Source organism: Cervus canadensis, chromosome 28, assembly GCF_019320065.1.
Source record: "Cervus canadensis isolate Bull #8, Minnesota chromosome 28, ASM1932006v1, whole genome shotgun sequence".
Lineage (NCBI taxonomy): Eukaryota > Metazoa > Chordata > Mammalia > Artiodactyla > Cervidae > Cervus > Cervus canadensis.
In genome coordinates this window covers 10,126,483-10,139,826 of record NC_057413.1, presented here as the reverse complement: position 1 = coordinate 10,139,826, position 13,344 = coordinate 10,126,483, and positions in this window count along the sequence as shown.

Sequence of the window (13,344 nt, the reverse complement as noted above, 5' to 3'; positions counted from 1 at the left end):
ACAGCAATCTGTGTCTTAACAAGCCCTTTGGTGGGTGTGATACTTATCTAGGTTAGAGAACTTCTTGGGTAGATGTTTTACTTCCCAGAAGTTTGGGAGAGTAATGTGGAAAATGGAAAAGGATATGAACTGTCAATTCCTCTCTTGACTTCAGTTTCCTAAATTACCTAGTAAATCTCTGTATAAATAACTCTCTAAAACTGTAGTGTTTTTTGTTTGTTTTTTTTTGTATGTGTGTTGTTTGCTTTTGGCAACATCTCAAAACATGATTTATTGTGTTGACCTCATTACTTTTTTTTTTAATTTTTGAAAAATTGGAGTATAATTGCTTTACAATGTTATATTAGTTTCTGCTGTAGAACAATGTGAGTCAGCTATATATGTATACATATATCCCTTCCCTCTTGAGTCTCCCTCCCACCCCATAACTGTAGTTTAAAAAAAAAAAGAAAAATGAGATCACTGTGTTAATTGGCATTTACTTGGGCTTCCCTGGTGGCTCAGGGGTAAAGAATCTGCCTGCTAACGCATGAGACACAGGTTCCATCCTGATCTGGGAAGATCCCACATGCCAAGGAGCAACTAAGCCTGTGTGCCACAGCTATTGAGCCTGTGCTCCAGAGCCCGGGGGGCCACAACTCCTGAGCCCATGTGTCGCAACTACTGAAGCCCGGTTGCCCTAGAGCGTGTGCTCTGCAATAAGAGAAGTCTACACGCCACAACTTGAGAAAGCCCACGGAGCAATGAAGACCAAGCACAGCCAAAAATAAATAAATAAATTTTTTTTTAAAAAGGCATTTATTTGTGATTATCTTAGCTCTCTCATTAAGCCCTTCATTAAACTCCATGAAGGCAGTTTCTTCTTTGCTAGTTTCTGCCCAACCCTTGGCTGTATGCTGAAGATAAAAGTTTAATATAGTTCTTGGTGGATTGTATATTTCCATGATGTTATACTTCCCCATGATTTGCTAAATATATACTGTGCCGCTGTGCTTTTTCGCTCAGTCATGTCCAACTCTTTGCAACCCCGTGGACTGCAGCCCGCCAGGCTCCTCTGTCCATGGGGATTCTTCAGGCGAGAATGCTGGAGTGGGTAGCCTTGCCCTTCTTCCAGGGATCTTCCCAACCCGGGGATCGAACCCAGGTCTCCCTTATTGCAGGCAGATTCTTTACCATCTGAGCCACCAGGGAAGCCCTAAATATTTGCTAAGGGCCTGTAATGTGCCTGATAATTGATAGAGACAGGAGTAAAAAGTCCCATAAGAAATGACCCTTGCCCCAGTATCTAGTTGAAACAAAAATATACCCTCTAGAAAGATTAAAGAACAGCACAGGGCAACAGACGGCTAAGTACAAATAAAGATTTAGATTAGATTATTAAAGGCCATAGGATTCAGAAAAGAAGAGTGATCCAGTGGGTGGAGAGGGGGTAGAGCTTGAGCAGTGTTTCAAAAACCCCCGCAGAGAGGGTTGGGCTGCCGGGAACAATGGGGAAAGGGAGAGGAGGGCTGGAACAAAGGGGACTGGATGGCCTAGAGCAAGATGTGGACAGATTCTAGGAGCCTCAGGGTGAGTAGCTGCTCCACAGGTGCTTATGGAGTTGGGAGAGGGTTGGAGTTTAAGGTCCTTACTATAGAGCCAGGAATGGCAGCTCGGCTAAGAAATTTTCCCTTCCGTGTGTGATTTCTTTTATTTTGTTTTGCAGGCAGGGCAGATAGGGGTAGACCGGGAGCCTTGTGTGGAAGTAACTGGAGGTTGGGAAGGAGAAAAGGAAAGCATACTCGGTCCCATTTATGGGCCTGAGATGGAAGAGCGCAGCTCTTCCCTGAAGGAGCTCAGAGATGCAAGGCTGAATACCATACCTCATGCAGTGCCATCAACACTACCAAAGCAGAGGTGGGGATTTCTAGTCTGGGCTGTCAGGGGGGGCTTCCTGCAGGAAGGGACACCATAAATGGAGTCCCTAAGTGGCTAACTGAGTGGAGTTAGCCAGCTGCAAAAGTGTACAGAGGAACAGCAGACATAGAGGCACCAAAGCAAGACGGAGCAAGAGGCAGTGCAGGAATTACAAGCCAGTTGATTCTCTTTGGCAAAGGTGAATATGAGCAAGTGACCAGAGGTGAGTCTTGGGAAGATGGGCAGACAGACGTGAGGTCATGATGGGGTGATGGTTGGGCGTGGCCAGGGCAGCTGTTTGAAGGGAACACTCAGATGGGAGTCTGAACTGAGATGACAGGCTAGCAGGGCATTTAGAGGGGTGAAGGGTGAAAGGCCAGACCTTGGGCAAGAAGAGGACTGTGGCAATGTCACAGAGCTTTTGAGTGGAAGAACCAGCAAGACTTGGTGTCAAGGGTTATGTGGATGGAGGAGCAGAAAAGGGCCAACATTTAAAATACATAGTTTTGGGGCATCCCTGGTGGTCCAACAGTTAAGAATCCACCTTGCAATGCAGTGGACACCAGTTCGATTCCTGGTCTGGGGAGATCCCACATACCTCAAGGCAACGAAGGCCATGCATCACAACTCCTGAGCCCACATGCACCAACCACTGAAGCCTACGCACCCTAGAGCCTGTGCTCTGCGGCAAGAGAGCCCACTGCAATGAGAAGCCCACGCACCGCCAACTAGAGGAAGTCTGAGAGCAGCTCTGAAGACCCCCCTCAACCAAAAATAAATAAATAAATATGAAGAACAACAGCAACAAAATAAAACATGTAGTCTTTTGAGCCTGGGCAGCTCAGAGAATGCTGTTACTGTTGAGAGAAATAGGGAAGTTCAGAGGGGAAACTGGTTTTTGCGGAGGAAACCGGGGGTGGGGGAAAGATGATTATTTCAGTTTTGGACACGTTGTTTGTTCTCTTGAGCTGCTTTGTTTGGTTTCTATAGTTGTTTCTTCTTCCCTTAAAACCTAGTTTCAGTGCTTAGAGGGGGGAAAAAAAAGAGCCCAGTTTTGTATTTTGCGCAAGACCGAGGTAAATCTATTTATACAACCTGAAATGACCCAAGGGCCGAAGGGATCAGTGATTCCAGATTTTCATCACCAGGTGCCAAGGTGAGGAGGTGCACGGACGGAGGAAGTGCTACCTGATGTTTCTGTCTTGTCATCCCAGCCACCAGGGAAGGGAGGCTTGGGCCCTTCACCTGGTTGTCTGGCTTTTGTTTTTCTCAGGAGTCCTATTCAAAGAATCAGGACTTCCCGATGGAGCTGTCAGAGGAGAGTTGTGGGTCTGTCATCCCAGGCCATCCTGGCTCAACTTCCTAGTGTATATGTGCTCAGTCCTGTCCAACTTTTTTGTGGCCCCATGGACTGTAGCCCTAGAATCAAGATTGCCGGGAGAAATATCAACCTCAGATACTCAGAAGACACCACCCTTATTGCAGAAAGTGAAGAACAACTAAAGAACCTCTTGATGAAAGTGAAAGAGGAGAGTGAAAAAGTTGGCTTAAAACTTAACATTCAAAAAACTAAGATCATGGCATCCGGGCCCATCACGTCATGGCAAATAGATGGGGTGACAATGGAAACTGTGACAGACTTTATTTTGGGGGGCTTCAAAATCACTGCAGATGGTGACTGCAGCCATGAAATTAAAAGACGCTTGCTCCTTGGAAGAAAAGCTGTGACCAGCCTAGACAGCATATTAAAAAGCAGAGACGTTACTTTGCCAACAAAAGTCCATCTAGTCAAGGCTGTGGTGTTCCCAGTGGTCATGTATGGATGTGACAGATGGACTATAAAGAAAGTTGAGTGCTGAAGAATTGATGCTCTTGAACTGTGGTATTAGAGAAGACTCTTGAGAGCCCCTTGGACTGCAAGGAGATCAAACCAGTCAATCAAAAAGGAAATCAGTCCTGAGTATTCATTGGAAGGACTGATGCTGAAGCTGAAGCTCCAATACTTTGGCCACCTGATGTGAAGACCTGACTCATTGGAAAAGACCCTGATGCCGGGAAGGATTGAAGGCAGGAGGAGAAGGGGGTGACAGAGGATGAGGTGGCTGGATGGCATCACCGACTCAATGGACATGAGTCTGAGCAAGCTCCAGGAGTTGGTGATGGACAGGGAGGACTGGCGTGCTGCAGTCCATGGGATCGCAAAGAGTCGGACACGACTGAAAGACTAAACTGACTGGACTGTAGCCCACCAGGCTTCTCTGTCCGTGCAATCCTCCAGGCAAAACTACTGGAGTGGGTTGCCATTTCCTTCTCCAGGGGATCTTCCTGACCCAGGGATGGAACCCGTGTCTCCTGCACTGCAGGAGGATTCTTTATGCTGAAAAGCATTCTAAACTGATTTTGGCTCTCTGGGAACAGCAATTACAGTCTCCACAGACACTCGCTGATCTCAGGTATTTTCATGTTCTGCTCTGGCTGGTGTCTGGCGCTACCTGTCAGAGAGAAAATAGGGCAACCTGACTCTCCTGCTCACTGAAGTGGAGAAAGCCCCACGGTGTGGGGTCAAGGAGGGACAGATAGCTTGACCCTGACTCCTCTCCACAGAGGAAAGAGAAGAAGCAGGTTGCAGTGGGGCCGGCTGACCCTGCTCTGTCTCGTGCAGATTCTTTCAAGTCACCACCAGGCTGCCTCCTCGGCGCTTGCCCGTACGGAGAGCAACCCTACTGGACCTCTTTAACCACAACGTGCTGCCCTTGATTTTGTGGAGTCAGGCTAACCCTACCTGCATGACCTCCTTAGCAGGACCAAAGCTCTTTTGAAAGATAAAATTCCTTTAGGAATAAGAATAACTTTCTTGGGCTTCCCTGGTGGTCTAGTGGTTAAGAATCTGACTTGCAAAGCAAGGGACACTGCTTCGATCCCAGGTCCGGGAAGATGCCACAGGGTGCATGAGCCCTTGTGCCTCAAATACTGAACCCTGCGTGCCCTAGAGCCCATGTTCTAGAACAAGAGAAGCCACTGCAATGAGAAGACTGCGCACTGCAAGTATGGAAGCCCCCACTCATTGCAACTAGAGAAAGCCCAACTACAGCAACTGAAGACCCAGAGCAGTCAAAAATAAAGTTAATTAATAAAAATAAAGAAAGAAAGAATAACTTTCCTAAGTCGGGATGCCAAGGAACTTGGGCCAGCTGCTGTAAAACCGAGGAGAAACTCTGGTGTCCTTCCTGACTCCAATCTCTATGTTTCTCCTGCCCCCAACTGCCAGTCAGTCACCTGCCTCTTCCGCTTTAAAGTATCCTTCAAACTCATCCACATCTCTCCATCCTCGCCATTAACCTAGACCTTCGACTCTTGCCTGTTCCATGGTCAGTCAGTTCAGTTCAGTCGCTCAGTCGTGTCCGACTCTTTGCGTTCCATGGTAATTCCCTCCAAACTAGCCTTTCTGCCCACACACTGCCCAGCTTCCATCCAGTACAGAGAGTCTGGTCTTTCCACAACCAAATCTGGTTCTGTCCTGCGGAGGATCGTCTGCGCGGGTGGCCGTCAGCAGTTCCTCCCATCCCTGTACGTGCGCTTTTCCCATGAAAAGGTGGAATCTATTTCCCCTTGTCTCGAGTTTGGGTCTTATGACTTGCTTCTACGGACAGAATGACATTAGTCGTGGAAATGACCTTCTGGGACTTCTAAACCCAAAAGTTAAGAGCTCAGCTTCTGTTTTTCCTCACTTGGGAGTCAGCTGCCATGGAAAGAAATTTGGGCCAGATAACCAGATGATAACAGACCAGATGGAGAGACAGAGAATCAGCCAGCCCCTGTAGGCTGTAGCCCAGAGGAGTGAGCGAGGCGGAGGCTGTATGCACATTCTGAACCTTGGGAATCTCAGATTCTCCCATTCCAGTAAACCACCACAGCCACCCCAGGGAGTAAAGAAGAGCTCCATTTGCAGAATCATGAATAAATTAGATTGTGTTAGTTGCTCAGTCATATCCGACTCTTTGTGATCCCATGGACTATAGCCTGCCAGGTTCCTCTGTCCATGGAATTCTCCAGGCAAGAATACCGGAGTGGGTTGCCATTTCCTTCTACAGGGGATCTTTCAAACCCAGGGACTGAACCTGTGTCTCCTGCCTTGCAGGCAGATTTTTTATCATCTGAGCCACCAGGGATGCCAAGATAAACGGTTACTATTGTTTAAAGCCTTTTAAGCGACATAAGTTTTGGTGTGGCTTGTTACATAGCAATGATGACTGCAATATATCCTAATCAACTTCCCTTAAGATGGTTCTGACCCAGCCTCTACATCTTCAACCTCATCTCTCGCCATTCCACCTCGTCTTCTACGCTAGACTTTTGCATACATAGATTTTATCCCTCACTTTCTCCGTAGTCCTACACGGTTGTCATCCCTCGGCTTCCTTCTAGGGAGCGTCTCTTCTTCTCAGAAGTCTTTGATTCCATGAGAATACATTATGGGATATAGGTTTCAGGTGTACAAATAATGAGCCACAAAGTTTTTTCTTTTTGGCTTCACCATGTAGCTTATAGGATCTCAGTTCCCTGATCAGGGATTGAACCCAGGCTAGGGCAGTGAAAGCCTGGCATCCTAACCACTAGGCCATTAGGGAACTCCCATGAATCACAAATTTTAAAGATCATATTCCATTTATAGTTAGTTTAAAATATTGGCTATAGTTCCTGTGTTGTACAATCTACTACTATACTTTTTTTTCACTGTCCAACCAGGGATCGAACCCGAGCCCTTTACGTTGGGAGTGTGGAGTCTTAACCAATGGACCATCAGGGAAGTCCCTTATTTCTTTTTTTTTCCTGGAGCATTCAAAAATAAACTCCAGACATTGTTCCATTTTACCTGTAAATACCTCATTATATATATATATATATGTACATATATATGTATATGTATACATGTATATGTACATAGTAGATAAGGTGCCTTTATTGCTCCATCTAAAACAAGCATCATACCATTTCATACCTACCAAAATCAGCAATAATGCTTTAACATCAGCTAGTATGCTATCTATATTCAACCTTCCTGGGATTTTCTTTCTTAAACTGGTTCAGAATCTAAACACCTGCCACATATACTTTTTATGTTATGTCTCTTTTAATCTCTTTATTTCCCCACCATTTATTTGTTGGAGAAATCAAATTGCTCATCCTATAGAACTCCCCGGTATACCTGGATCCTTATGAACATAAAAAAGTATGTTTCTATATAATGCACTACATACAATTTATCTATGAAAATTAAATGTATTAGAACACTCTGTGAACACTCTATTACAAATATTAAACACTTTCACGTTCAGCAATTTTTTATTGAGCATCTACCCTGTAGAGGCTTCTCCTTCTAACTTCTCAGTTAATGGGAAACATCTGCCACACAAGTAGATGTGGTAGATCTTTGCCTTCTTGTGTCCTCTGTTTCCACATCATAGGTCTGGACATGAATCCTGCTAATGAGCTCAGACTCATCACTTATTCCTGCTTACTTTCCACCATCAGTACTCCAAGGGCTTCTCAACTCAGTCTGAATTTCCACAGTGGACTCCAGCTAGGTTGTAAGCTCTGTGTAAGCTTTAGGGTGCCTTGTCTGTTTACTGAATGGCTAAATAAAGGTATTCTTAATACATAGCATATTCTCCTACATACAGGAGGTACTCAATAATTATTTGTTGATTAACAGTAAATAAATGAACTTCTTCCTCCAATCTTTATTTCTCATCAAAGAGGCACACTTCAGACTAGATTTGTCTTCCTAAAAAGTCATCATTCCCGTCTTTACTGAGCATGCTAGATGACCAGTGATGAGCTAGAACCTGCTCATGCTGCTTTACAAGAGTCAATTGCTAAATTTTCAGGAATTCTGTGAACTGCTTTTTTTTTTTTTTCCTGCACTGTGCAGTATTCGGGCAGTCATTTCCCTGACCAGGGATCAAACCCATGCCCCTTGCACTGGAAGTTCAAATTCTTAACCACTGAACACCAGGGAAGGGCTTTGTGCGTGGGTTGACATCATATTGATATATTGAAACTGGCCACAATAAGAACATTAATAGCACAGAAATTTGCAAATGCTATAAATCAGGTCACAGTGTTAAATACAGTCTCAGCACATGTTTGGTTATTGTACCCAGCAAAACCTGTATTGGCTCCCGCCATTTATTGTAAATGCAGAAAATGCTCTGCTTGGTCTTGGACTCTGCAATTTGGACTCCTCTTATATACAAAAAATGTTTTTCTGGGGATTTCCCTGGTGGTCCAGTGGCTAAGACTCCATGCCCCCAATGCAGGGGGCCCAGGTTCCATTGCTGATCAGGGAACTAGATCCCACAGGCTGCAGATAAAGATCCAGCACAGTCAAATAAATAAATAAACATTTTAAAAATTAAAAAAAAATTTTTTTTTAATATTTTTCTGTACCTTCTGTAGGAACCAGACATGTAAATTCTCCAAACATTTAACATCTTTTATTGAACTCTAAGCTTCATTAAAGCAGATATCTACCTTGGAAAACCAGGGACAATGCTTGCCACAGAACAATGACAACTAAGGTTAACTGAGCACATACCGTGACCCTGGCTTTTTCTTTTAATGAATCCTCAAGTATATGAGGTAAGTATTATTGTCTCCTTTTTCCAAATGAGAAAACCAAGCACAGAAGCTTTTCATCCCCTCACCTCCATCTCTGTAAACGTCTCCATCTTCTACACAGTTGCACAAGATATTAACCTATGAGTCATCTTTGATTCTTCTTTCCTCTGAACACCCCAGCAGCCAATCTCATCAGATCCTGTTGTCTCTACCACCAGAATATACCCTGAATCAGAGACTGTCCACTCCTTTCAATTGCTAGTAACCTAGTTAATTGACCTTTTACCTGGATTACTGGTTTCCAAGTTGGTACTATTCCCTTGACTCTATTCTTCAAATGATGGTCAAAGTGGTCTTTTATTTTTTTGGCCCAGCCAGGGATTGAACCAAGGCCATGGCTGTGAAAGTGTCAAATTCTAACCACTAGACCACCAGGGAATTCCTAAAGAGGTCTTTGAAAAATGTAAGTCTGATGATGTAATTCATCTGAGTAAAAATGAATTCCCACAGCACTTGTTCAAAGTAACCAAACTGGGCCCAAGACAGAATCGCTCATGACCAGCCCAGAATCAGCAAACCAAAATTCACTAAGTTTCTAGGCTTGTCTTTCTCAGAAAAGGAATCCCTGGGTCAATCATCGAACACCTGTTTGCTCAGCACAAGTCACATCACTGGAAAAAAAAAAAAAGTCACATCACTGGCTACAAGACTCCCCTTTGCTCCTTATGAGGAAAGTACCTTGCTTTATGTGCTCAAATGCTCAGTCATGTTTAATTCTTTGCAAGTCCATTGGCTGTACCCCACCAGGTTCCTCTCCCCATGGAGTTTTTCAGGCAAGAATAATGGAGTGGCTTGCCATTTCCTACTCCAGGGGATCTTCTTAACCCAGGGATTGAAACTTTGTCTTTTGTGTCTCCTGCATTGGCAGGTGTATTCTTTATCACAGTGCCACCTGGGAAGCCCCCATACTGTACTTGATCTTAGCCAAAGGACCTTGCTAACCAATCAGCAAACACCTCGTTCCTGCTCATTTTGGTCTATAAGCCCTGAGCATTTTCACCTTCCTGGGAAGGACTGTTCAGATTTCCCCCATATGAGACTTTCCCACAGGTCTTAGCATAAAAATCACTTTCTTGGTAGGACCGTCTCTGACCTCTACCCCAATTCTCATACATTACTTTGTGTAAGATGTTCTTCATTACAACTATATACACACACACACACACACACACGTGTGTGTGTGTGTGTGTGTGTGTGTGTGTGTGTGTGTGTGTGTGTGTGTGTGTGTGTGTGTGTGTGTGTGTGTGTGTGTGTGTGTGTGTGTGTGTGTGTGTGTGTGTGTGTGTGTGTGTGTGTGTGTGTGTGTATTTGGTATTACTGTTGGTCTCCTTCAGCAGAATATAAGTTCTACAAGTGCAAGATGCCTTGTGCCTGGCGGATTGTAGGTGCCTAGACCAGTTAAGAAAAAAATTTTTAAATTAACCAATAAATGAGGGAAAGAAACGATCCAAGATGCCAATCCAGGCTCCAAAGCTGAGCTCTCTGGTTAAATAGATAACCTTTGAATTGGACACAGGGGTAAGGCAGACTACCTCATCTGTCACTCTGGAGCCCCGTTTTGGCGCACCTGAAGGTTTTTTTGTTTAACCTTTCTCGAGTTTGACAGTCCCCCTCACTTTCACCTGAACGTTGGAGGAAAAGCAAGAGGTACAAAAGCGACACCCACTAACAGTAGACAAATTACAGAGGACCCACCTCGAAAAGTTCTAGGGAGAATTAAAAATACAGCAGGACTAAAAGAAAGTGCCTGATGGTGGGACAGGGAGGGAGGGGCATTATTTGTCTTTAGGAGCCTTTAGGATGAGAGGAATAGCTTAGAATTTAGAGAATAACCATTGTTTTCTGAAAGACGCCCCAGAGGCTCTACCTATGGGCCAAAAGGAGTTGATGTTTTTGAGTTGCTAAGTCCTCTTGCGACACCATGGACTAGCCCACCAAGCTTCTTTGTCCTCGGATTTCTGTAGAAAGCCTAACAAAAGAAGCCAAGGAGGAAGACAATTTGGGATGGTTTCCCTTTTTTTCCCCTCATTATGTCCTGCTGATCCTGGAATTTTTTTGTCATTTATTTTATTTTGTTTTGTTTATCATTACCTTTGCTAATCTTGGAGACTTCCTCTTCTCTTGGGTTTATATTGTCAGAATATTTAGGGAAAGCTTTTAAGAATTTCCCCTTCCCAGCCCCAATTCTTTGAATTTTTCCTTCAAATGCAAATAAAATAATTTACCATTTGGATATACTGTAATTAAAGAGAGGAATGGGCAGTTCTGTGAATCTAAAACGGACTTCCTTTTGTCTGTGTGTGGGTTCAGAGTCATTTAAAAGCACTAGGAAGACCCATCGAGGGGGGCTGGGTAATGGGGGTTGGCGGTGAAGATGGGGGTGGGGGTGCTGAAAGCAACAATAGAACATACTTGAAGCTGGACAAAATGATAAGACCTGAAATCCCACACAATTTGACATTAGACAGCTCTTTATGGTAAAATGTTAAGCACTTAATATTTTATTTTCATTGCAGGTCATCTTACATTGTACCCCAAAGCTATTTGTTCCTAGAACAAATGTGCATATGCTTATTAAATTTAACAATCCACTGCTTCCAGTTAGTAAAGAGGTCAGGCTCAACCGGGCTCTCCTGAATGAATGAGCCTCATTTGCACTGTGGTGACAACAACAGTAGCTCTCAAACCAGAAGGAAGAGTTGGGGCTGGAGAGATAATATGTCAGGAATGCTGATTCAATCATTTTTCTTTTTTTCTTGTATTTGATTTTCCTGCACCCCCGTGCATGTAGATGACTTACTGGTTTACTACCTAAGAAGTAATCGAGGCAGTGAAACCAAGATGAAAAGAACCAGCCACTCAGCCTCCCTCCGTCCAACTCTCTCTATAAGTGGCTTTTATTGATTATTCGATTGGGTAAACGCCCAGAAGGGGAAATAACTTAGTTGAAAATTGGTGTTTATTTTATCCATTCTGGTTTTCATCTGAGAAACTTTGATCCACAGTACCAACTTTTGGATTTTCCCTTGCTCATAAAAAAGAGAGAGAGAGAAAGAGAAAGAAAAAAGAGGATGGTTTGGGGGGAGCTGAGAGCTGAATCATGAGTTAAGTAGGAGGGGGAAGGACTGGACATGGTTGAGTAACTGGACTCCGCTTCCCCTGACCTCCCAAACACCTAGTAACCGCCCTTCTCTGGGGACGTGAGAGTGAAATTCTGGGGCTGATGCTCGTTTGCAGTTGATGAAATGCTTCGTCATTGGCTGGGGTAAAGAGGCATCTTCAGTAATAAGGCATGACTGTAATTCCTTACCCTCTGGCTATTATTAATCATGATTCATTTCATGAAAGAGGGAATAAAAGCTTCTGTGGGCCCAAAACACATCTAAACTGGAAGGATTTCAGATTTGGGTGTGTGAGGTTTTCCCTTTATGGAGGGGGAAATGAGTGTGTTCTCTTAAGAGAGAGAGGCCTGGCTCTCAAAAAGACAATCGTCGGATCAGCCTCTAGTGTGGGAAAGGCCTTATTCATGATCATGAGAAAACAAACTCAGCCTGTTCTGATTCTCTATTAACAACCTGCATTGAGGCAACTCTGCTGTGATATTTGCCCTTTTTTCTCCTTAGAAAATGATATGTGTCCAAGTGCCTTGGGTGATGTACTTAGTCCTTACTTCTGGAATTCTTTGGGAGTTATTTCCCCTTGATAATCAATAACTCCCACGACTGCATCGCTGGAAGGAATCTTAGAGATTATTTCATGTGTTTGACTTCATGTCAATTCTAAGATAAAGGGAGAAAAAACAAGGTTGATAAGATTTATTGAGACCAGCTCAGAGCACTATTCCTTGACCCAGAGTTGAATTAGCACCCAGGGCTTTTGGCTTGCTTGTACTCTCTCTATTGCAACAGAACCTCAGCTGAGAACCCAGGTCTCCTGCATTGCAGGCACATTCTTTACCATCTGAGCCACCAGGGGAACCCCAATAGTTTCCTTACTGGAGGTTCAAATGAGATTAGAGGGTAAAGGATGTGTGTATTTCTCCAAACCCCATCTCTTGTCTCTTTCTTGCCTCCTACTTACTGAGAAGTAAGATGGCTTTCTTCACCAAGGAGTCCCTGCTTTCCCAGACTCTCCCATCCCCAGTCCAGCAATGATGAGGATGTACATGGAGACACTTCAGCCGCTTTTGGGAGACCGAGAGTCGTGCAAGTCTTTAAGGCTCATCACTCCCCTGAACCCAGATTACGTCTACTTCTTAAAGCCTGGGAATCAGAGAAGCCTGGTGACTGTGGCTCCTCTCCCCGCCCCTCCTATTTTACTCTTCCACCCTGCTCTGTCTCCTCCACCTTCCTTTCTTCTTCCTCCCTCCTGCCTTCTCCATCAGTTGCAGTCAGTGGTCCAGTCCTGGCAATGCTAGGAAATCCTCCGATGTCTTTTTCTTAGTGTTTTTTACATTTGATCTTAGTCAAAAGGCTAAGAAGCGATTTTCTAGTGTTTCTTTTAAAAATGAATTTTCTAGTGTGTGTTAAAAATAAATTTTGTTTTCAGAGGCATGACAGACCAGAGATGTGCCTTTCAGAAAGGACAGTCTACAGGGCTGAGGGTCCCTTGCTGTCTCCCCTAGGACTCATCTCAGCTGGCAGCCAGCTTCTCCGGGAAGTCCACGGTCATTGATAGAGCCTGGTGTGCTACAGGGCTGGGCTATTTCTGCCCCACGGGGGACTCCTCTAGCAGGCGTTCTCTGCTCCACAGCCCACTTGGCACAGG